This window comes from Juglans regia, chromosome 7 (genome assembly GCF_001411555.2).
Source record: "Juglans regia cultivar Chandler chromosome 7, Walnut 2.0, whole genome shotgun sequence".
Lineage (NCBI taxonomy): Eukaryota > Viridiplantae > Streptophyta > Magnoliopsida > Fagales > Juglandaceae > Juglans > Juglans regia.
Genome location: NC_049907.1, coordinates 37637408 through 37662392, shown reverse-complemented (window position 1 = coordinate 37662392; position 24985 = coordinate 37637408). Strand labels below are relative to the sequence as shown.

At 42.1% G+C, this 24985-nt stretch overlaps 2 pseudogenes; both read left to right on the top strand.

The window, feature by feature from the left end:
* Window positions 1-3505: 3505 nt before the first annotated feature.
* Window positions 3506-18017, top strand: LOC109019809 (annotated as a pseudogene).
* On the top strand, window positions 15016-16970 carry LOC109019808 (annotated as a pseudogene).
* Window positions 18018-24985: the final 6968 nt, after the last annotated feature.

Sequence of the window (24985 nt, the reverse complement as noted above, 5' to 3'; positions counted from 1 at the left end):
AAAGGCACTTGTGAGAAAGGCACAAAGTTCTGGCATTCAAGATGTAACAAGAAGCTAATCGGCGATATGGCCTTAAGGCTCATCTCTGTGAGGTGTTTGCCGCAACAGTTTTGGGAAGAAAGAAGGAGAGGGAGAGCGTTTGTTCTGTGCATGCGGGCTCATCTTTGATTTTTTTGGAGTGCCTACATGGCCGTTTCTTATTGGCTTGTGTGAAAATTATTTTGGCACCCATTCGGCCCCAAGCTTTTCTCTATCCAAAAATCCATCCAAATCAACTACCCATTTTGGATTGTTAGGATAAGATTGTACTATTTTTTTTTATTTAACTCTCCTTGTTTCTTTTGCTTCAATTGTTCTGTTCCTTTCATGCTTGAGAAAACCTTGAGGCCGGTCGGGTGTTAATACTAATTTCACACTAGACAATCAACAAATGCTGTGTAGGCATCCCAAAAAGAATTGAAATGGACCTGCATACACCCGAAACCTCTCCCTCTCCTTATTTCTCTCCCTCTCCCCCCCATCTGAACTCAAGACGCCGACTGTCCCTCTCCTCCCCCATCTGCACTCAAGACGCTGGCTGTCCCTCTCTTTTCTCTCCGTCTCCTCCCCCATCTACACTCAAGACGCTGACTGTCCCTTTTCTTCTTTCTCTCCCTCTCCCTCTCCCTCCCCCATCTGCACTCAAAATGTGGCTAGCAGACATTTCTACCACCATTACCATATTCTTCTCCAACATTTTCTCACTGATTCATTTTTTCCTCAATGTCCATGATTTTACTCTGCTCACCTTCTTTATATTCCTATTGATGCTTCTTCTCCTACTACCATTTTTTATCTTTCTTGTGTTTTGTGCATAGTTCTATTAAGATTTGTTTACTCAAAAGAGTCAAACTTTAATACCCACATGCTTAAATTCGTTCTTGTTTGATTTCAGCAAGCTGGAAACCCGATGGGGGCATATGCTTTTGATGTTATGTTACTGGATTGTGTCTATAATTTCCATGAACTGGTTCATAAATAGTGGAATAGTGGACACCAAGACTGGTTTGCTTGGTGATAATGGCAAGATGTAGCTACAATGGTGGGAGAATATCTCAGGAAACAATTGGAAGATCCACTGCTACTACCAGTATATTGGGTAAGAGAGTCCCCAAAGCATGGTGGAGGAAGCTCTTGATTACATGGGTACTTGATTGGACCATAATGTTTCTGTGGATCTTTTGCTACTGAGTGCAGATGGGGGAGGGAGAGGGAGAGAAAGAAGGAGAGAGAGAGGTTTCGGGTGTATGCGAGTCCATTTCAATTCTTTTTGAGATGCCTACGTGGCACTTGTTGATTTGCCGGTGTGAAATTAATCTTCACACCCGACTGGCCTGGAGCGCCACTCTTCATGTTTTTATATTTTCTTGAATCTCGGATAATTCGAGACGGACAATAGTTGTTTGTTGTTATACCATTCGCTGTAAAATTATGGGCCAAGCCCATGGTCTAAATCCTTAAGGTTGCATTAGGATAGTGAGGTATTCTGAGGTGTTCTGTGAATAGTAATAAAAAATTAATGATAGAATAATGTATAATAGTGAATAGTAGTAAAAAGTAGATCATAAGTAATAATAATAAAATAATAAATAGTAGTGAGGTAAATCCCATTACCCAAGCTAGGCCAAAACTATTAATTTCATATAAAAGTTTATCCAAACGTTGATAGAAGAGACATAATAATATAGTGAAATAAAAATAGAATAATAATGCAAAATATAAGTAAGAGTCTTATAATCTCGTACATATTTTATTTTTTAGATATTTTTTCTATGGAAAATAACAATTTAAATAAGGTTATTCATTTAGTAGAGATCAATGCTAGATAATATCATTATTATTTTGAATTTTAGCTTTTTCAACAATGATTAATCTAATAAACATATAAAAAAAAAGTAAGATAATTGTGGAAAACTACTCTAGTTTCTAACATTTTCAATTTAGATATTTAGATTATTTTATTTATAAATCTAACCATTCAAAAATACAGTGTTAAGTGTTTTACATTAAATAAATATGATTTGTTTCACTTGAAATGAAGATGATCCCATTTCATTGACACTTACATTAGCACATTGTTTGAGCCGTGGTATTGGTTCCCACAAGCTCCAAAAAATTATTAAGTCCCTATTTGGCTCTAAATAATAATTGGAGAAATAATACATAATTATTTCATCTAAAATGATTGGGTTTCCACAAAAAAAAAATATATATATATATATAAGAAAATAGTATCTCATTTTGTTAAAAACTCATAAATGTGGCCTTCAAAATTTAAGAAATGTATATATAAATATATAGACCTAAGGAAGAGTTAGGCCCCGTTTGGATTGAGAAGTGATCTCAACTCATCTTATCTTATATGGTCTTCTCGATTTCTTAAATCTCTGACGTGGCGTGCCTTGATTTCTCTCTCGGATTGGTTATGGCCTAGGGTCTTCTCATATGGCTTCGACCGCCGCCTCCTTGGGGCAAACAGAGGGTGCGAGTGTTTCTTTGCCGGCTTTGGGAGCACAGGATGCGGACAAGAGGAATCAAGATGCGTTGTTGATAGGTGCGGCTTTGTCTGGTCGTTCTCTGGCTGATGTTGTGGGTGCAAGGCCACAACCTCTTCCAAAAGTGGATCTGCCTGTGAGGGAGCCTAGATTTTACGAGGGTGAGATGTTCTTCCTCTTCTCTAAGGCGAAAATCAAACTTTTTGTAGAGCCTCACTGATTTTCGGTGGCTCTAAAATTCCTCCATAGGCGATCATCTCTGGACCATATTCGCAGCTTCATTCGCAATTGGTGGGGTCTGAAATTTGTTCCTGTGGTGGGGTAACTCAGAAATCCTAGGAATTTTTTGGTTCGTTTGGCAAATGAGGAGGATTTTATTCAGGTGATGGCAAGGGGAAATTTGGATATGATGGGTGTTTCTCACAAGGTGTTTCATTGGACGCCAGATTTCAAAGAAGATGAGGATTCTCCAATGGTTCCGGTTTGGTTGACGTTGCCAGGGCTACCTCCAAATTTTTTTCATGTTTCTATTTTGAGAAGTATTGCGGGTGGTTTTGGAAGGTTTTTGAAACGAGATAATGCGACGGCATGTGTCATGCGTCCGGAGGCAGCAAGAATTTGTGTAGAGATAGATGTTTCTAAACTTGTGAGGCATTCATTCTAGATTGGTCCCCCAGGGGTGGCAAATAGCCATTTCCAAGAGGTTGTTTATGAATCTCTTCCTCTGTATTGTTCAAGTTGTCGTAGACAGAGGCACAAAGAGAATAAGTGTGGTCGAACTGAGGGGGAGCAGAAGGGAAAGATGCAAGCGAGCGAATGATGGTAAGGGTGGCAAAGAGAAATTGGCACAAGTCTAGAAGTCGGTGGGGGTGAGGGAACCAGAGAAGGCAGCATAAGAAGTAGTCATAGTGCAACCTTCAAGACGAGCGGTGTTACTGGAAGGTATTAAACAACGTTGTTTGGAAGGGGCAATGGCAGTTTCGAAGGTCTTCTATGTAGATGGATGTGGGCAGGTTTGTGATGATGTTCAGCCTCAAATGGAGGGACTTTCTGGGGGTCCATCTGTCGGTTTTGATGTTCCATCTACTGGGAGAATGGTTGGGAATAACGATGGCATACTGAATGAGGCAGAAGGGCCAGTGTTGGCTACTAAGATGAGCAGGGGAAATTGGTTTGAACAATCTGAATTGGAAGCTAATGGCGAGGGCTGAGCGGAGTTGTGTGATGGCGTATTGAGCCCTTGAAGTTCACTTAAAATAATTGATGAAGCTATGGAGTTTGAGTTGTTCCATTTGGCAGAGAGGGGGGAGTCCAAAGGAGGGGACAATGCCTTGGGGCATTCTTTATAAGAAGATGAGCTGGGTCAAGGTGGTGTGGAGATGGTTCGGAAATGTTATGAATCTGATACGGAGTTGAACTTCTCTCGAAAAAAATCACGAGGGACCAAGAAAAAACAGCCTATTGTTGTCCTTGATAGGGTGATGCGCTTGAATAAATTTTATTAATGGTGTTGAATTTTTTAGTTTGGAATATTAGGGAAATTCTTTCATCAAATAGTAGGCTTTGCTTTTATTAAATAAATACCATCCATCGGTGGTGGCTATTTTAGAACCATTTCTTGTTTCAAATAAATGTGGTAGGTGGGCAAAGAGGATGAAACTGCCACACTATGTGAATAATGCTGAGGTTGGAGGTAAAGTTTGGCTATTTTGGGAGGAAGGGCTGGATTTTGAATTTGTTTCATATTCGGATCAAGTGCTATCAGGCTGGTTTGTTAGGGGTGAGATACGCACTCTGGTTACGGTAGTATATGTAAGCTGTTTTTAGACTAATCAGCGAGATTTATGGGCTTCCTTGTGTGGGCTTGATCCTGGGTTACGACCATCGTTGGTGGCGAGGGATTTTAATATCATTAGAAGTGATGATGAAAAAGTAGGAGGATTGTTTCGTCTTCCTTGCGCTAAGGCAGATTTTAATGTGTATCTAAGATTGCAGTTTGTTAGAGCTTCCTTTTGAGGGCCAGAGGATGTCATGGTATAATGGAAGGCTGGGTGGTCGGTGTATTTGGGCCAAACTAGATAGGGTCTTGGTGAATACCGATTTTATAAATCTTTTTGTTGATGCCCAGGTTGAGTATTTAACAAGAATGTCATCGGATCATGGGCCGATGTTGATTTCTATGGCGCGTGAGAGTAGGAGAGGTGTAAGGCCTTTCAAGTTTCAACGCATGTGGGGGACCCATGAGGGTTTTCTAGAGGTAGTTCGGAATTCATGGTGTAGGCCAATGGAGGGATGTGCTATGGTGTGACTTAGTAAAAAATTGAAACGGCTCAAAAAAGAGTTGCAAAAATGGAATGTTGAGGTTTTTGGAAGAGTTGAGAGTGAACTAAAGGCCATTGAAGCAAGTCTAGGAGAGTTAGAACAGGCTGTTATCTCAAATTATTCATAGGAGGTGGAAAAGGAGTTGCTTAGTCGGAAGCAATGGCACATTCAATATTTGCATCGAGAGGAGATTATGGGATGTCAAAACTCACGTATTAAGTGGCTTAAGGAATGCTACTTCAATTCGGATTTTTTTCATTCAGCTATGAGAGTTAAAAAGAAGAATCCAAATGTTGATAGGATGGCTTTAGAGAGTGGACATGTACTTGAATCAACTGAATTAGTTCATGTGGGGGAGGTAAATTTGTTTTTTTCTTGAAATGCTTACAGCAAATGCAGTGGAGTGGGATGAGTCTGATATGGGTTTGCTTGCTCCGGTAGTTTCTGAGATGGAAAATGCGGCGTTGGATATGAGTCCGACTATGTAGGAGGTACAAGCTTTTCTTTGGTCCATTCCGCAGGATAGTAGTACAGGGCCAGACAGATTTTCGGCAAGTTTTTTTATTATGGCTTGAGAAATTGTTAAGGATGATTTATTGGATATGGCACGTGATTTCTTTGAAGGTATTCCTTTGTCTTCATTCTTTGGGGCAACTAACATTGTTTTAATTCCAAAGGTGGAAGTGCCGGCTTCCTTTTCTCAGTTTCAGCTAATCAGTTTTATGTGGGGTAGTGTATAAAATTTTATCGAAACTGTTGGTGAATCGACTGGCTCCAATTTTAGAAGGGACCATTTCGTCAGAACAAGAGGCTTTTGTACGAGGTAGAAGCATTTTATAATATATCCATTGCTGAGGAAATGGTGAGTGGTCTGAATAGGAAAGCTAGAGGTGGGAAGGTAATGATTAAAATTGATATGGCGAAAGCGTATGATCGGATGAATTGGAGATTTTTTATGGAGGTATTAAAGAGGTTGGGTTTTTCTAAGAAGTGTCGAAATATCATTTATAATTGTGTTTCCTAGCCGGTTTTTTCATTTATGTTAAATGGAAGCTTGAAGGGTTTTTTAAGATCCTCTCGGGGTTTACGTCAAGGTGATCCGTTATCGCCTTATCTTTTTATTTTGACTGAGGAGATCTTGTCTCGATTGTTTCATTGAGAATTTTTATTCGGAAGAATAAAGTCATTTCAGCCGATGGGGGGCAGAGTAATTACGCATCTGTTATATGTCGATGACCTCTTGTTATTTTTGAATGGTAGTAGAGATTCAATTCGTAAAACTATGTGAATTCTGAAGGTGTATGAGAAGATGTTAGGACAAGAGGTGAGTCCAAGTAAATCGTCTATATTCTTTTCTTCATCTTTCTCATTGTCCAGGAAGGAAGATTTGAAGAACTTGATTGGTTTTGTGAAAGGATCGTGGCCTTGTATTTATTTGGGAGTGCCATTGTATGTGGGTCGTATGATGCTTCGTTTATTTGAGCTGTTATTGGTAAGAGTGCAAAAAAAGCTTGTGGGATGGAAAGGTAAGCTCTTATCCTTTGGGGGGGAAGATTATTCTCTTGAAACATGTATTAAATAGCTTGCCGGTTCATTTGCTATCTGTGATGAATGTACTGAAAGGAGTAGTTAAGGAGCTAAAGGGGATTTTTGCAAATTTTTTATGGAGTTCGAGTACGAAGGCAAAAAAGAGAAAATGGGTTTCATGGAAGAGGATTTGTTTGCCAGTGGATGAAGGGGGATTCGGGATCTCTCGGATGTTCAAAATTCCTTATTCATGACGTGTGCTTGGAAGTTATTAAAAGGGGTTCTTTGTGGACTGATTTCTTTAAGGAAAAATATGTTAGTAATTCACATCTAGTTTCGGTGGTATCGTTTGGGAGGGGCTCGAGATTTTGGAGAGGTATTTTAATGGTGTTCCCTATTGTGTTGAATAATTCTAGATGTCTAATATGAGGGGGGGGACTCAAGCTTTTGGTTTGATAATTGGTTGGGGGATGGTGTAGTGGCTGATTCGGAGGTGGTGGTTGGTGATCCTGGCTTGATGGTCCGTGACTTGCTTGCGAAAAATAGCTGGGAAGTGCCTAGAGTGCAACAACTCGTTGATGAGGAAATGGTAGAAAAAATTGTGAATTTGAGGTTGCGAGAGGGGAGGGACTTTTACGTATGGAAGGTGGCGGAAGATGGGGAATTAACGTCTAAGCTGGCATGGGACTTAGTGAGACAAAGGGGCCCAATTTGCTTGTGGAAGAAGTGGCTTTGGCAAAATGAAGTTTAAAAAAAAGTCTTTTATGATGTGGCGAGCTCGTCTTCATGCTCTACCAATGGATGAAAGAATTAGGCAGATGGGTATTCCGATGGTATCAAAGTGTAATTGTTGTGAGGCTGCTCGGATGGAAACATTAGATCATGTTTTGGATGGGGAAAGAGCTAGGCGGGTTTGGGATTTTTTTGCTTGGGTGTTTGGGATTAGGATGTTGTAGGTGAGAAGGTGGCAAGGGATTGTGAATGTTTGGTGGCTACGGGCATCCACTTGTTCTCAAGTGGGATGGCTTTGTGGGGTTGCGCCGATAATTATTACGTGGTCAATTTGGAGGGCGAGATGTACAACACGTATGGAGGGGGATTTTTGATTGGAGACGAATTGTGCGATGTGTTAAAGATTTTTTAGTGGAACTTTCAACTTCTTTAAGGAAACTAAAAAAACTTAATGGCAGGGATGCTTTGATTTTGCAGGATCTAAATTGCCCAGTGGTGCCGGTAAGTAATGAGAAGGTGAAGAAGATTGCTTGGTTTATGTAACGCACGTCTTTGTGGTGGGACTTTTTACAAAATATTTTTTATAAAGGAAGACGGGAATTACCGTCCGATTTAAAACTTTTCACTTGCATACCCAGGGTGCGAGACTCCACGTTTATAAATTTAAAATGTGCTTAGGATAAAAGAGGTTTACAGCGAAAAATATTAATTTTTACAATAAAAGGCCTCTCGTACGTTTAAAACTCGTGCCTAGACTTCCGTGCTCTTTCCCATGGGCCGTGTCCGTCTTGTGGGGGGAGGGACATGCATAAAAACTAAAATGAGTCGAAGACTTGTAAGCATTACTTCATACAGTTAAAATATAACAATATAGGTTTTCATTCATGCATTTATCATTCGTACATACTATTACATGTACGCATACGTGTCATACGTGCGTTCATTTGAAAACGTCACTGGACGGGGTTTTTCTCTTTTAAGCATGGGCATCCTTTTCATAAAACGTTTCTCCCGTCAGTGCCTTCATTTCTTCAAGAGTTCGTGCTTAGGTGCGTTCTTTTGAAAACTTCACTGGACGGGATTTTTCCTTTCAAAAGGCTTTCTTTTCTTTAAAACGTGTCCCCCGTCAGTGCCTTCATTTTTTAAAAGTTCGTGCATTTGTGCTTTTGTACATGCATGCATACATCCATTCGTTCTTATCACTTTCATAGGCCAATACACACTGTTACGCCCCGTGTGTTGGGGTTAGCGGTCTTCCTTTGGACTTGGATTCCGCCCGTGGCCACGGGTTGGGAATCCCTTTCATAGGGGGCAGCACTGGGTGCACTTCCAGTACTACTTACCCGACATTGCAATCTTTCCATTCATTGGTACCATTTTCATTCATTCATGTGGCCGTTACGTATGTTCATACATTTCATGCTTTCATTTCTTTCTTTATTGCTTTTCATTCGTTCGTTCATGTCAGCTCGAAAGAGCTGGAGCTTTCATTCAGTTCTTTCTTCTTTTAACAGTCATTTCTTTTCATGAGAAAGCATTTCTTTTTATGGGAAAAACATCGTTTGGGGTGTAAGCCCGAAAATGGTCTTTTCATTTTTCAGTTCATTTCAGTCCTATCCTTTCTTTACAGTTCGTTCATGCATACATCATTTAAGAACATACATAGGCTTAAACATCAGCTTTCGTGGCATCCATAAGCGTCACCTTGAACGTCGTCAATCATGGCATCCATGAGCATCACCTCGTGGCGCACATTAGAGCGTCGGTTCATAGGATCCATAAAAGCGTCAGTTGTCATGCCTTTCATGCATTCTCATCAGTTTATGGATTTTCTTAGAAAATACATACAATAGATACAACGTATAGTCATCCATTCACATGCGTACAATTAATACTTTGGTTGCGTAAACAGGGGTTGCCAAGGTGGGGCCATACATACTTATACCTTTGAAGAATTAGCATTTTCTTTCTTAAAACGTCTTTCGTTTCTTTTCGTGAGCATCTTAAAGAAAAAGCGTTTCTTGTATCTTGGAAAACTCTAGAAGAGTATGAACGTAACACTTACCTAGACTCCATGCTATTTGCATGTCATGCAGTCCATTCATGTGCTTGTTAGATGACAACCTACATGCATACACATAGCCTTAACGTCATTCTCTATCTAATGCATAAGCAACTTAAACTATAAATAGAACTACGCTATACTTGGAACACTCTCCTTCTATCCCGTGCACTTACGTGCCCTTCACTATGTTAAACCCTTTGGGGACCAATTACGGTCACCACATCTTCCAACTCAAAGTCTTGCCTCAAGTGCTCATCCACTAAAGTGAACCCATGATTCACCTTAGGATTAAGACACTAAAACATTCGTCTGACTCTTCTTACAACCACATTCCGACGCATGATTCTGACCGATGGAATCATGCATCCCAATCCTAGATAATACGCTCGTCACTATCTTCATGTACCTTAGCCCATATTAATCCATCCATACAAGCCACACAGCTCCAAGCCAACTCTGAGGCTTAAGCACCGTGCAACTATGCTCATGACAGATTACCCATTACATATGGTGAATCCGTCCGACACATGTGTCTATCCAGATTACACATGTACCTTACCCTTTCATCACCTAAGATCAACGTATAACATGTTGATCACCTGCTCGTAGGGACAATGGCCATACTCCGATACCAACCTTCTCGTAACCCGGCTAGCATGACTCTTCATGCTACTCGTCCCTTTTGACAGTTCATCCCAACACTTAACACGACAAGACTCCATTCACAACTACGCCTTATGTCATGTCACATAGCCCGAGATTGCTCCAGAGCTACACTGTGACCTTGTCGCGTTACCCAAGCGACGTCAACTCCTAACTCATCACAAGTATGGTTCCTCAAGTACTCCCATCACATCGTGACATTTCGTCACGTTCCCATTACGTCATTCCTACACTCTAACATTTCACCCGTCATAAGCATGACTGCCAATAACCACGTCACTTCGTGATGTTGCCCAGTCATGCTTCCGCTGCGTACTCTTACACTTGTTCCGCTACTTCGTCTATCGCAAGCACGACTGTCAATAGTCATGTCACTTCGTGACATTCCTCAATCATGCTTCCACTGCCACTCTTATACTTGTTCTGCTACGTCACGCATACTCTTAGCCATAAGTCCATCACAGTGACACTTGTCACCTCAGACTACAGGCTATGCCATAACTACTCCAGAACACTGTTCCACAGTTCCCGACACTACTCATCACGTTCCACGTCCATCAATCACACAACCATCCTTATCACTGCGACACGCCACACGGCATATCACTACACCTCATGGAGTACATCCCATGCGTACTCTCTTCTCACATGCTACGCCACATCATCACTATGGCGTACCCACCATATAGTACATCACTTCACCACACAGAGTACACTCAACGTATACTCGTCCCATTCCACATACACCACATCACCATTATGGCATACAGCCATATGGTACATCAATCCGCTATACAGAGTACATTCCACATGTACTCCCTTCATACACATCACGCCACGTCACCATTATGGCATATCCGCCACATGGTGCATCGTTCCACTACATGGAGTACACTTTGCATGTACTCTTCCCGTTCTGCATACACCACGCCACATCCCCATTATGGCATACACGCCATATGGTACATCAATCTACCATACGGAGTACATTTCACATATACTCCCTTCATACTCATCACGCTACACAGAGTACACTCAGTGTGTACTCTTCCCGTTCCACATACACCACGCCACATCACCATTATGGCATACACGTCATATGGTGCATCACTCCGCCACATGGAGTACATTCCACATATACTCCCTTTACATACGCCACATTACCACTATGGCGTACCTGCCATATAGAGCATCACTCCACCACATGGAGTATACTCCACGTGTACTCCCTTCACATGCATTACGCCACATCACCATTATGACATATCAGCCACATGGTGCATCACCCCGTCATATGGAGTACATTCTATATGTACTCCCTTCATATAGCATACCCCACACAGAGTACACTTGTATTCTTCCCGTTTCACACTACGCCAGGAGGGTATATTTTACATATACTCTACTTGTCACACATTACGCCACACATAAAGTACAGCCCGCGTGTACTATTCTCATTCCATCTGCTACGTCACCAATACAACACATACCACAATCACACTACACGGCACAGTCCACAACACTTCACAGCACACTTCCCAATTACGCCCAACACTTCCAGTGCACTACACGGCACAACACATCTCCACCCAACACATATATGCCCAACACTTCACTGCACAGAATGCCCAACACTTCATCACACAACACCACATCACAAAACCACGACTCCACAATACCAACAGTACAGCCCACAACCTAGTCAACTAATCAATATCTAACATAATTAACGAGAGATAGAGGGTTATACCATCGATGGGATAACACAAGCGTTGCTCGTTGATCGTCACAGCCGATGATGTCAGAAATGTCGTACATGGTGGCTAACCCACGCACGTTAACTGTTTAGGCATTTGGATAGCTAGATGTGGTCTTGGAAGGGCTCGTGGTGGCCTTGTGATGGTGGCAAGGAGCATAACACGGCAGATCTAGCCGTGTACAGTGGCGGTCAACCATGCGCAGTGGCTGTCCATCACATGCAGTGACTACCCACCACTCAAAGTGGTAGTTTGGACCTAGGGTTGGGCTGAAGGGTTGCTGGTGGAGCTCATGGTGGCACTGGGGTGGCGCCACGGTGGCTCACGGCGGAGGAGGGAGGAATGGCCGTGTAAGGGGGAGGGAAACCCATGAGAGAGTGAAGGAGAGTGTGTGTGCATGGGTGGCAGATCGGGGTCGTGGATGGCTGGGATGGCTTGGTGGTGGCGGTCATCTGCTGTGGGTGGCGACATACAGTGGTGGGAGGCGTGCAACCCGTGAGTGTGAGAATGGGAAGCTCATGCGCGGAGGAGGGGCCTCTGGCCATGGGTCACATGGAGGAGGAAGGGGGAGGAAAAGGGAGGTCCATGGCAGTGCCTGGTGGTCGTGGGTACCGCATATGGCGGTGCTAGAGGCAACGCACGGTGAAGCCGTGCGTGGGTCTCTTGTGCGTGCGACGGGGAAGGTGGCTGCATGGGAAGGCCTAAGCTCGCTGGAGGGTGATGGCCGTCAGAAGAGGAAGCTGCCGTGGAGGTGGTGGTGCCATTGGGTGGCGCACAGCGGTGCAGTAAGCACTAAGTCCGTTCGGGCTGTGCACTTCCGAAAGGGAGAAAGGGAGAGCGTGAGAGAGAGGGGCTGGGCTAGGGACGCTCGCCGGAGTGAGGTGCAGCCGGTGGTGCCGGCGGTGAGAGCTGGCGACGCACGGCGGCGCCGGGCTGAGGCATGGAGCTTCGGCGAGGGGGATGGGCTGCGTACAATGTACGCTGGGGAGAGGGAGGAGAGAGAGAGAGAGCTACAGGAAATGAGGGAGAAAGAGAGGGGGTCTGGGTATTTAACCCAGTCCCATCGTCTGGGGATCCACATAACGATCTAACGATAGATCTCAAACACTGATTTGAAAATGCGTAAATATTAACTTAATTAAAAACGCTTAGAGGAATTAAGGCAAAATATTATTTTAAACTAACTTTAGTTTATAAAATAATATTCTTCATCATAAATAAAATAATCAAGTTTCACTTAACATATTTAAGAGAATAAAATCATTTGATTAATAAAAACTTTCAACATAATTTAAATCTCATAATATCTTAAATAATTGAAATCATTTTAATAATAATATTAAAATGATTTCTGACAATTATAATATTTTTGGAGCTCTTCAAGAATATTATGATTGACTTATTTAAGATCAATCTTAATTTAATAACATTGGAAATACACCTTATAAATATTTTCAGCATATTTAAAACACTGGACGTGCCCTAGAAGTCACATGATATCTTTCAAACCACGCCATCATGGTTCTACACACATGATGAGTGTCGCAGTCGCTAGATAGAAGAGGCAGACGATCACAAAATCTCTGCCCTCAGGATTTGCTTACGTCGTAAAAATGAAACATACGTTAGGAAGAAGAAGCGTACGTAAGAATGAAGGAGCAGGGTATCACAGTCTAGGCTGTGGGTGGGGTTGGTTAAGTTGAATGTTGATGGAGGGTCCTATGGTAATCCGGGCATATCTGGAGGGGGTGGTGTCATTAGAGATCACCATGGGAAGGTCATTGCTGGGTTTGCTCATTTTTATGGCTATGCCACGAATAATGTTGCCAAATGTCGGGCTTTCCTTGATAGTCTAAAGTTGTGTCATCAACTTGAGTTGAGAGATTTTGTGGTAGAGTCGGACTCGATGGTGATTGTGGGATGGTTTCGGTTTGGTGTGTGCAAATTTTGGTATTTATGGAATTTTTGGAAAGAAACAATTCAGTTATTTCGTTTGATGAATGTCTGTGTGTGACATTTATTGTGAAGCAAACATGGTAGCTGACTTTCTTGCTAAGAAGGGGGCGATGAGACGTAATTTTGATTTTTGGAGGGAGGAATTTAGAGAGACTTTTTGTGGGCTTGTACGTATTGATAAATGGGGTCTTCCCTATATTAGTGGCCAATAATGTGGAGTTGTTTTTTTTTAGAGACGTTTGGAGCGTGGGTTTGGGGATTTATTGGCACCTGATTTGTATTTATTTATTTTTGGTTTTGATGTTCTTGGTTTGATTTTATTCGGTATTCCTCTGTCATAAGTGAGAGTTTTTAATAAAATTGGGGAGGGAGTCACTCCTGGACATATGACCTTCGACTTTTTGAAAAAAAAAACTCATCTTCTTTTCATTACAACTTTTTCAAATTTTCAAATAAAATATAATAAACAATTCAAGTTTTTTAAATCTAAAAATAATAATAATATTAAGAAATAATATTCTAATAATATTTTATTCAATTAATATAAAATTATTCATTTCATTTCAACTCACCATTCAAACATCACCTTAAAAAATCTTTCCCCATCTTTTTTAAAAAATTTGAAGAATATATTTTTTAGAATTTCATTTTTACATGGGCCGAATGTGAGAGTCGAGTAGTTTCGGCCCAGCCCAAATTGGGATCGTGGAATTTCAAAACTTTGTTGAAGCTGGGGGACTGCCGAGCGCACAAACTTTCAATTTCTATATAAAGACAACTCCAACGGTTACCGGAGAGAACCCTAATCGTTTTTCAAAAATTCAAAAATATTATGTGTCCGTCCAGATCAGGAAGAAGAACCAGAGAAAGGAGAACGTGAGGCCCTTGAAGAGAGGCCGTAAAGTTGGCATCCTAAATGACGCCCTCAAATCCCACAACGACAATCATCTCATGAAATCTCTTCTTGAAAACCGAAGATTCATTTTTCGTTCTTGAAGTTCTTTTATCAATCAATGCTGACGATTAAGTTTTGGGTTAATTTCTTTATCCTGGGTTTAGGAGGTTGATCGAGGCGATCGATGAGTATAATGGAGATGACCCACTTCAACCATGGCTCGAGTGAGCACTCTCAACTTTGGTTTGACTGGATTTTGTTATTCCATTTCTAGAGAAATTCCAACACCACAAAGTTAAGCAGCTGGAATTTCCGTCTATCCAAACAATGACTCCCAGATTTAAGGTTGCGAAATCAGAATAAGCTCTTATATAAGATGGGATTTATTGCTTCCTGCATGATATTGGGATTTTCAGGGGTTTTCATATATTCCAATACCCCAAGTCTTTCTTCTCCTAAACTTGTGAAATTCTTTACTGCTATAAATGTCATCTTCTAAGAGGGATTTGTTATAGAGATTAACGGCAACTTTTCTGTTTTCGTTTGGAAGGTGTATTAAGTGGGTTCAGAAGGGTAAAAGAAGCCATTCAAGTACCCACTGCTTCTAAAACCCCACTTTATTACACTGTTCATTCGTTCACCATCGGAGGCGAGTACTGTGTCGGAGCATGGCCTCTATATCCCTCTCATTCTCATCTTCGCTTCTCCCTCACGATCACCTCAACAAGAACATTATTTCCAGCATTAACCTCAAACCCCAAAACCCAAAATCTAGGCCCTTCCGATGCGCTTTCGCTGCTCCACAGAAAAGGACCACCAATCCCAAGTCTTCGTCTTCCTCGGTGGCTAAGAAAAGGCACTGGAAGGAAGGGGAATTCCCTGGGTTTTCAGAAACATCCACACGGGGTAGTGGGAAGAAGACACCCATTAAAAATCTGAAGAAGAAGTTGGACCGCAAGAACAACGCCAAGGCCTAGGTCAACACTGTCACCGAAGCCTTGTCAGAACTCATCCAAAAGAAGATGTGGCTCCAAGCCCTTGAGGTATTTGAGATGCTCAGAGCACAGACCTTTTATCAACCTAAAGAAGGGACTTACATGAAACTTCTGGTTTTGCTTGGAAGATCTGGCCAACCCCTTCGCGCTCGTCAACTTTTTGACACAATGGTTGAAGAAGGATGTGATCCTACATCTGAACTTTACACAGCTTTACTTGGAGCTTATTGTCGGAGCAATCAAATTGACGAGGCATTCTCACTTCTTAACCAAATGAAGACCCTCCCCCATTGCCAACCTGATGTTTTTACTTACAGTACCTTAATAAAAGCCTGTGTTGATACTTCTCGATTCGACTTAGTTGAGTCCTTGTATGAAGAAATGGCTGAAAGGTTAATAAATCCAAACACTGTCACCCAAAACATTGTGTTAACTGTTAAGTGGGTATGGCAGGGTAGGGAAATATGACCAAATGGAGAAAGTGTTGTCAGGTATGCTGGAGAGCAGAACTTGCAAACCTGATGTCTGGACCATGAACACCATCCTTAGTGTGTTTAGTAACAATGGTGAGATTGATATGATGGAGAGATGGTACGAGAAATTCCGGAATTTCAGGATTGAGCCTGAAACACGTACTTTTAACATCTTGATTGGTGCTTATGGGAAAAGAAGAATGTATGATAAAATGTCAACCGTTATGGAATACATGAGGAAGCTTCAGTTTCCATGGACAACCTTTACTTACAACAATGTGATTGAGGCTTTTGCAGATGTAGGGGATGCAAAGAACATGGGGTACACATTTGATCAGATGCGTGCTGAGGGAATGAAAGCCGACACCAAGACATTCTGCTGTCTTATTAACGGATATGCCAATGCAGGTCTATTCCACAAGGTGGTTAGCACTGTTCAATTAGCTGGGAAGTTTGAGATACCTGAGAATACCTCTTTTTATAATTCAGTTATATCAGCGTGTGTGAAAGCGAAGGATTTGGTGGAGATGGAGAGAGTTTTTAAGCGGATGAAAGATGAGCAATGTCAACCAAATTCCACAACATATTCTATCATGGTGGAGGCATATAGAAACGAAGGTATGACTGACAAGATCTATTTTGGAACAGGAGCAGCAGGCAATGATGGCTGATGGTAATGAAAGTGATGAGGTCATTACAATGGAAACTATGGTTGAGATCAATTGAGAACATGCTGCACTTCTCTATATCTCCTACTTTTTCAGGCTCAGGTCAACTACTCTTTTAACAAGGTACCGGGTACCATTGATGGTGTTTACTGAATGATCAGCTTGTCCAAACTTTGCTTCGGAGATGGATAACAACAGTTGCTCTGCCTTCATGTCATTGTGAAGTACTATATAGTCTTTAGACATTCGTAGTATTTAAGGGGGAATTATCTAGGTACCTTATGTACATGGTTGATGTGTTGATAGAGGTAATTTGTGCCTCTCTACAAACTTGAGGTGATTCTTTAATTGTTTTGAAAATCTAACGTTTTCTTCTTATGAAATACCATTTGCGTGGCTATATTTCCTTTCAAATAAAAAAGAAAAAAAAAGAAAAAAAAAAGTGGGTTCAGGAAGCATTTCCACCGGGTGGAGACTACTCGGGGTTGGTTGTGATATATGAACAATGAGTGCGTACTTTTTGGCATTCGGATCGCTATAAGGATGATCTACGATGCCTTAAAGTGTGGTTGGAATATGTGGGTCCTTTTTACCTTGTTTACTTGTCCTTTTTTAAAATAAAGAATATACATGTCATTGCTCCTGGATCCTATCTTGGATTGCTGTTTGAAATATAAAATGCTATTGCAGGCTGAAAATTGTGTCGATGCAGAAATCATATACAATTTTCTGGATGCAAATGAATTTGGCAAGTCACATGCTGTGTACATATTGTAAGCTTGTCACATGGAATTGAAGAATAAGTTAAAACTTGCCAACGAAATTTATGATCTTGGGATATCCAGGTAAGACTCGCTTTATTGTATTATTCTACATATCATTGTATTTGTGCTGCATTTCATCCATTAATGTAACTTCAAAGTATTGGTCATCTGTAATAAGTTATTGACATATGCTCTGACGAGTGTTTTATGCTGATTCTATTTTCAAAATCTGTTTATGACATTTGATTCGGCTTTATTTATCTTATTTTCATGCATTGCAGAAATGTATCTCTGATTAAACTTACCATTAAATAGGATTGCTCAACCAGTTGAAAATTTGAAGGATGCCTATAAGAAATTTTTGCCCGCTCAATGAGAAGACCAAAAGCAACAGATGTAAGCATGCAACTTCTTGCTGAGGACTTAATTTAATATAACTTTTGTACAAACTTTTTTTGTTCCATTTATTTCAAATTTAGGAGGATTCAATAGACAAGCGCTTACCATCACGGAGTTTTGGAACTGTACTCACTTGGGGAGAAAATCGTGAGATTGATTACTCTTATCTGCCTTCTTGAATTTCTGCATTCTAAAATTCTCACTAATATTGCAGGAATGCATACCACTGGGAACTCTGATATTGTCAAGAAAAATCCAAATAGGTGAGCATGCGAATTATTTAATTACTAATACCACTAAAAACTCTAATATTGTCAGGAAAAATCCAAATAAACATGCTGAAATTTGTGGATGAAAGTTGCTTTAGAAATGATAGACCATTACAAGATGACCTTTTAGACAAAGTTGATGAGATATTGTTTCTCTTTAAAAAATGCAAAACACCAACCCCTCTTTACTCAGGTTGAAGCCTACCTTGAGCTTTGATAGGGGGAGATTCAACTAGAGGTGTGTGTCAAACATATGTTCTATAGGTTATTGATCTATCTGGTTTTTTCCTTCAGTTTGATACCCTCACATACAGTGTTTTTTTTTCCTTTTAGTTTTAGTTGTCGGGTGATGTCATTGACTCATTCAATAGGTCAATACTTTTTGGAATTTGTTATTCTGCAGTACTACATATAACTGATGGCACATCATCAAGTCCAATATATATATATTTGTTCAAAAGTTTTTGATTTGATTTCAATTTTTTGTATGTGCGTGAATGTGTGTGAGTGCTTGCATGCGTGTGTGAGCATGCATGTGGTTGTGTGAGTGCGTAAGTGGGTGCGTTTGTGTGTGCATGCAAATGGGTGTGTGTGGTGTGCGTGTATGTGTATGCAAGTTTGTGTGAATGATTGTGTGTGCGTGTGCAAGAATGTGTGTGTATTTGTTTTGGGGTGTGCGTGTATGTGCATACAAGTTTGTGTGTGTGTGTGTGTGAGTGCACGTGTGGGTTTGTGCGCACGTGTGTGCATGAGTGTGTGTGTGTGTTTGTGTTTTGGGTGTGTGTGTGGGTGTATGCGTGTGTTGGGTGTGTGTGTTCGTGTGGGTGCGTTTGTGGGGGAGTGTGTTGGTGTGTGCGCATTTGGGTGTCATTGTGTGTAGGCGTGTGTGTTTGTGTATGTCTGTTTGGGTGTGTCATCGTGCATGTCGGCGTGTATGTTTTAGTGCGTGTATGGGTAAATGCACATGTGGTCGTGTGCGTGGGTGAGTGCATGTGTGAGTGTGTATATGGGTGGAAGATAAATATGCTTATCTGGGAGTTGGGGGCGGGGCTCTTGCTTGGCTCTAGCACGCGCAGGATTTACTTCGTTTGCTTGACCGAGCCTATATATACATATATATTTGGAAAAAGTAGATTTCTTTAATAAAACAACGTGGTTTTTGGGACAATAAATAGGTTACTTCCCAAAATGACGTCGTTTAATCGAGAATTTATTTATTTTTTAAATGAAACAATGTTGTTTTGTGCAGACTTCTAGTCTCGAGTTTCTCGAAAATGAGATCGTTTCTTGTTAGGTATTGTTAAAAACTTGAACCCTTCATTCCCGCAGCAATTGTCTCTCTTTTCCCCATTCTCTCTCTTTCCTGTCTCAATCTCTCTTCGACCATCAACCTCAATGCCTCAGGCCCCACCATTCGTCGTACTCTCTCTCTCTCTCTTCCTCTCTGTCGACCACAGCCTCCCTACTCCAAGTATGTCTCTCTCTCTCTGACAGAGTTTGATGTTGGATAATTATGATTTTAGATACTTCTTTCGTTTATTAGTTTGATTTAAGCTTTTATTTTGACTATATTATGGCGGTGTTCTGGTGGTTTTTTTTTTATGGTGGTTTGGCTGTCGTAGAACCTAAACTATTGGTCTCGAAGCTTGGGCAGGAGGGAATGATGGCTAGTGTTCCAAACAACTGCACGACATACGGTCAGGTTTGTGCGCGTTTGGGTGTCATTGTAGGTGCGCGTGTGTTTGTATGCAGCTGTGTTTGTCAGTATCATTGTGCGTGTGGTCATGAATGTGTAAGTGTGCATCTCTCTGTGTGTGTGTGTGTAGGTGTGGGAGTTGTATATTGTGTGAGAGACCGTGTGTGGGTGGGTGAATGTACACGTGGTCGTGTGTGTGGTAAGTGCACGTGTGAGTGCGTATATGGGTGGAAGAGAAATATGCTTACCTGGGAGTCGACGGCGGGGCTTTTGCTGGGCCCTAGCACGCCCAAGATTTACTCTGAATTCTTGACCTGGCGTATATATACATATATATGTATTTAGAAAAGGTATATTTCTTTAATAAAACGACGTGGTTTTTAGGGCAATAAATAGATTACTTCCCAAAACGACTTCGTTTTATTTTAGAATTTATTTTTTTAAAAATGAAACAATATTGTTTTGTGGAGACTTCTAATCCCGAGTCTCTTGAAAATGAGATCGTTTCTTGTTAGGCATTTTTGAAAACTTGAACCCCTCTTCCCCGCAGCAATTGTCTCTCTATTCCCCGTTCTCTCTCTCTTTCCTGTCTCAATCTCTCTTCGTCCATCGACCTCAACGCCTCAGGCCCCCACCGTTCGTCGTATTCTCTCTCTCTCTCTCTTCCTCTCTGTTGACCTCAGCCTCCCTACTCCAGGTATGTCTCTCTCTCTCTCTGGCAGAGTTTGATGTTGCATAATTATGATTTTGCATACTTTTTCGTTTATCGGTTCGATTTAACCTTTTATTTTGGCTATTTCTGGCGGTGTTCTGGCGGTTTTTTTTTGTTTTTTTTTTATAGTGGTTCGTCTGTCGTAGAACCTAAGCTATTGGTGTCCAAGCTTGGGCAGGAGGGAAGGACGACCGGTGGCCCAATCAACCGCGCGGCATACATTCAGGTTTGTGTGTGTAAAGTGCATGCAATTTTGTGTGCGTATCTGCATGCGTGATGTGGGTCATGTTTGTACGTGTGTGTGTGGGCGCGCGCGTGTCCCTGCAAGTGTGATGTGGGTCTGTGAGTTTGTGTTTTGGATGTGTGTGTGCCTGTTTGTGTTTCTGATTTGGCTGTGTGTGGGTGCGTGGGTATTTTTTTGTGTGTTTTAGGTGTGTGTGTGAATGTGCAAACAAGTTTATGTGTGTGTGAGTGGTCGTGAGGGTTTGTGCGTGCGAATGTACGAGTGTGCATGGGGGTGTGCATGCGTGTATGTGGGTGTAAGTGCATGCGTGCGTGCGTGTATGTGTGTTGGGAGTGCGGCGAGTGGTGGTGTGTGCGTCTGGGTGTGTCATTGTGTGTGAGCATGTGTTTGTGTGCGTGTGTGTTTGGTTGTTTCATTATGCATGTGGTCGTGTATGCGTGAGTGCGCGTGTGGGTATATGTTTGTGTGTGAGAGAGAAAGAGTGTGTGGGTGTGGGTCTGTGTATTATGAGAGAGAGCGTGTTTGGCTGGGTAAATACACACGAAGGCGTGTGTGCGGGTGAGTGCACGTGTGAGTGCGTATATGGGTAGAAGAGAAATATTCTTACCTGGTAGCCATGGGCGGGGCTCTTGTTGGGCCCTAAGATGTCCAGGATTTACGCCGTCCGCTCGAACTGGCCTATTTATACATATATATATATATATATTTAGAAAAAGTAAATTTCAGTAATAAAACGTCGTGGATTTTGGGACAATAAATAGGTTACTTCCCAAAACGACGTCGTTTTATCTGAGAATTTATTTATTTTTTAAATGAGACGATGTTGTTTTGTGGAGACTTCTAGTCCTGAGTCTCTCGAAAACGAGGTCGTTTCTTGTTAGGTATTTTTGAAAACCCGAAACCCTCATCCCCGCAGCAACTCTCTCTCTCTTCCCTGTCTCGATCTCACTTCGTCCATCGACCTGAATGCCTCAGGCCCCCATCATCTGCCGTAATCTCTCTCTCTCTCTCTTCCTTTCTGTCGACCTCGGCCTCCCTACTCCAGGTATGTCTCTCTTTCTCTCTCTCTCCCAGCCAGAGTTTGATGTTGGATAATTATGATTTTGGATACTTGTTTTGTTTATCAGTTAGATTTAGGCATTTATTTAGGCTATATTTGGGCGGTGCTCTGGTGGTTGTTTTCACGGTGGTTTGATTGTCGTAGAGGCTAAGCTATTGGTGTCGAAGCATGGGCAGGTGGAAAGGACGGTTGGTGATCCAATCAACCGCACGACATTCGTTCAGGTCAGTGTGTGCATGCGTGTATATGGGTGTAAGTGCATGGATGTTTGTGTGTGTATCTGCATGCGTGCATGTTTGTGTGTGTGCATGCATATTTGTGAGTGTGTGTGTGAGTACGCAGGTTTGTGTATGTGTGTGTGTGTGCACGCGCGCGTTTGCCTGCATGTGTGATGTGGGTCTGTGAGTTTGTGTGTGTTTGTGTTTGTGTTTTGGATGTGTGTGGCTATATGTTTTTGTGTCTTGGTTGTGTGCGTGAATATGAAACAACTTTGTGTGTGTGTGAGTGCGCGAGGGTTTGAGCATGGGTGTGTGTGTGTGTATGAGTGTGCGTGTGAGTGTGTGTTTGTATTTTGCGGGTGTGGGTTTGTGCGTATGTCTATCTTTGTGTGTGTGTGTGTGTGGTGTGGTTGTGTGTCATTATGTGTGGGCGTGTGTTTGTATATAGCTGTGTTTGGCAGTGCCATTGTGCATGTGGTCGTGAATGTGTGAGTGGGCATCCGTGTGTGTGTGTGTGTAGGTGTGGGTATTGTATATTGTCTGAGAGACCGTGTGTGGGTAGGTGAATTGCACACGTGGTCGTGTCTGTGGTGAGTGCACGTGTGAGTGCGTATATGCGTGGAAGAGAAATATGCTTACCTGGGAGTCGAGGGCGGGGCTTTTGCTGGGCCCTAGCACGCCCAAGATTTACTCTGAATTCTTGACCTGGCGTATATATACATATATATGTATTTAGAAAAGGTACATTTCTTTAATAAAACGACGTGGTTTTTAGGGCAATAAATAGATTACTCCCCAAAACGACGTCGTTTTATTTTAGAATTTATTTTTTTTTAAAATGAAACGATATTGTTTTGTGGAGACTTCTAATCCCGAGTCTCTTGAAAATGAGATCGTTTCTTGTTAGGCATTTTTGAAAACTTGAACCCCTCTTCCCCGCAGCAATTGTCTCTCTATTCCCCGTTCTCTCTCTCTTTCCTGTCTCAATCTCTCTTCGTCCATCGACCTCAACGCCTCAGGCCCCCACCGTTCGTCGTATTTCTCTCTCTCTCTCTCTTCCTCTCTGTTGACCTCAGCCTCCCTACTCCAGGTATGTCTCTCTCTCTCTCTGGCAGAGTTTGATGTTGCATAATTATGATTTTGCATACTTTTTCGTTTATCAGTTCGATTTAACCTTTTATTTTGGCAATATTCTGGCGGTGTTCTGGTGGTTTTTTTTTTTTTATATAGTGGTTCGTCTGTCGTAGAACCTAAGCTATTGGTGTCCAAGTTTGGGCAGGAGGGAAGGACGACCGGTGGCCCAATCAACCGCGCGACATACCTTCAGGTTTGTGTGTGTAAAGTGCATGCAATTTTGTGTGTGTATCTGCATGCGTGATGTGGGTCATGTTTGTGCGTGGGCGCGCGTGTGTGCCTGCATGTGTGATGTGGGTCTGTGAGTTTTGGATGTGTGTGTGTGTTTGTGTTTGTGTTTTGGATGTGTGTGGCTATATGTTTTTGTGTCTTGGTTGTGTGCGTGAATATGCAAACAACTTTGTGTGTGTGTGAGTGCGCGAGGGTTTGAGCATGGGTGTGTGTGTGTATGAGTGTGCGTGTGAGTGTGTGTTTGTATTTCGCGGGTGTGGGTTTGTGCGTATGTCTATCTTTGTGTGTGTGTGTGTGTGGTGTGGTTGTGTGTCATTATGTGTGGGCGTGTGTTTGTATGCAGCTGTGTTTGGCAGTGCCATTGTGCATGTGGTCGTGAATGTGTGAGTGCGCATCTGTGTGTGTGTCTGTGTAGGTGTGGGTATTGTATATTGTCTGAGAGACCGTGTGTGGGTAGGTGAATTGCACACGTCGTCGTGTGTGTGGTGAGTGCACGTGTGAGTGCGTATATGCGTGGAAGAGAAATATGCTTACCTGGGAGTCGAGGGCGGGGCTTTTGCTTGGCCCTAGCACGCCCAAGATTTACTCTGAATTCTTGACCTGGCGTATATATACATATATATGTATTTAGAAAAGGTACATTTCTTTAATAAAACGACGTGGTTTTTAGGGCAATAAATAGATTACTCCCCAAAACGACGTCGTTTTATTTTAGAATTTATTTATTTAAAAATGAAACGATATTGTTTTGTGGAGACTTCTAATCTCGAGTCTCTTGAAAATGAGATCGTTTCTTGTTAGGCATTTTTGAAAACTTGAACCCCTCTTCCCCGCAGCAATTGTCTCTCTATTCCCCGTTCTCTCTCTCTTTCCTGTCTCAATCTCTCTTCGTCCATCGACCTCAACGCCTCAGGCCCCCACCGTTCGTCGTATTCTCTCTCTCTCTCTCTTCCTCTCTGTTGACCTCAGCCTCCCTACTCCAGGTATGTCTCTCTCTCTCTCTGGCAGAGTTTGATGTTGCATAATTATGATTTTGCATACTTTTTCGTTTATCGGTTCGATTTAACCTTTTATTTTGGCTATATTCTGGCGGTGTTCTGGTGGTTTTTTTTTTTTTATTATTGTGGTTCGTCTGTCGTAGAACCTAAGCTATTGGTGTCCAAGCTTGGGCAGGAGGGAAGGACGACCGGTGGCCCAATCAACCGCGCGACATACATTCAGGTTTGTGTGTGTAAAGTGCATGCAATTTTGTGTGCGTATCTGCATGCGTGATGTGGGTCATGTTTGTACGTGTGTGTGTGGGCGCGCGCGTGTGCCTGCAAGTGTGATGTGGGTCTGTGAGTTTGTGTTTTGGATGTGTGTGTGCCTGTTTGTGTTTCTGATTTGGCTGTGTGTGGGTGCGTGGGTATTTTTTTTTGTGTTTTAGGTGTGTGTGTGAATGTGCAAACAAGTTTATGTGTGTGTGAGTGGTCGTGAGGGTTTGTGCGTGCGAATGTACGAGTGTGCATGGGGGTGTGCATGCGTGTATGTGGGTGTAAGTGCGTGCGTGCGTGCGTGCGTGTATGTGTGTTGGGAGTGCGGCGAGTGGTGGTGTGTGCGTCTGGGTGTGTCATTGTGTGTGAGCATGTGTTTGTGTGCGTGTGTGTTTGGTTGTTTCATTATGCATGTGGT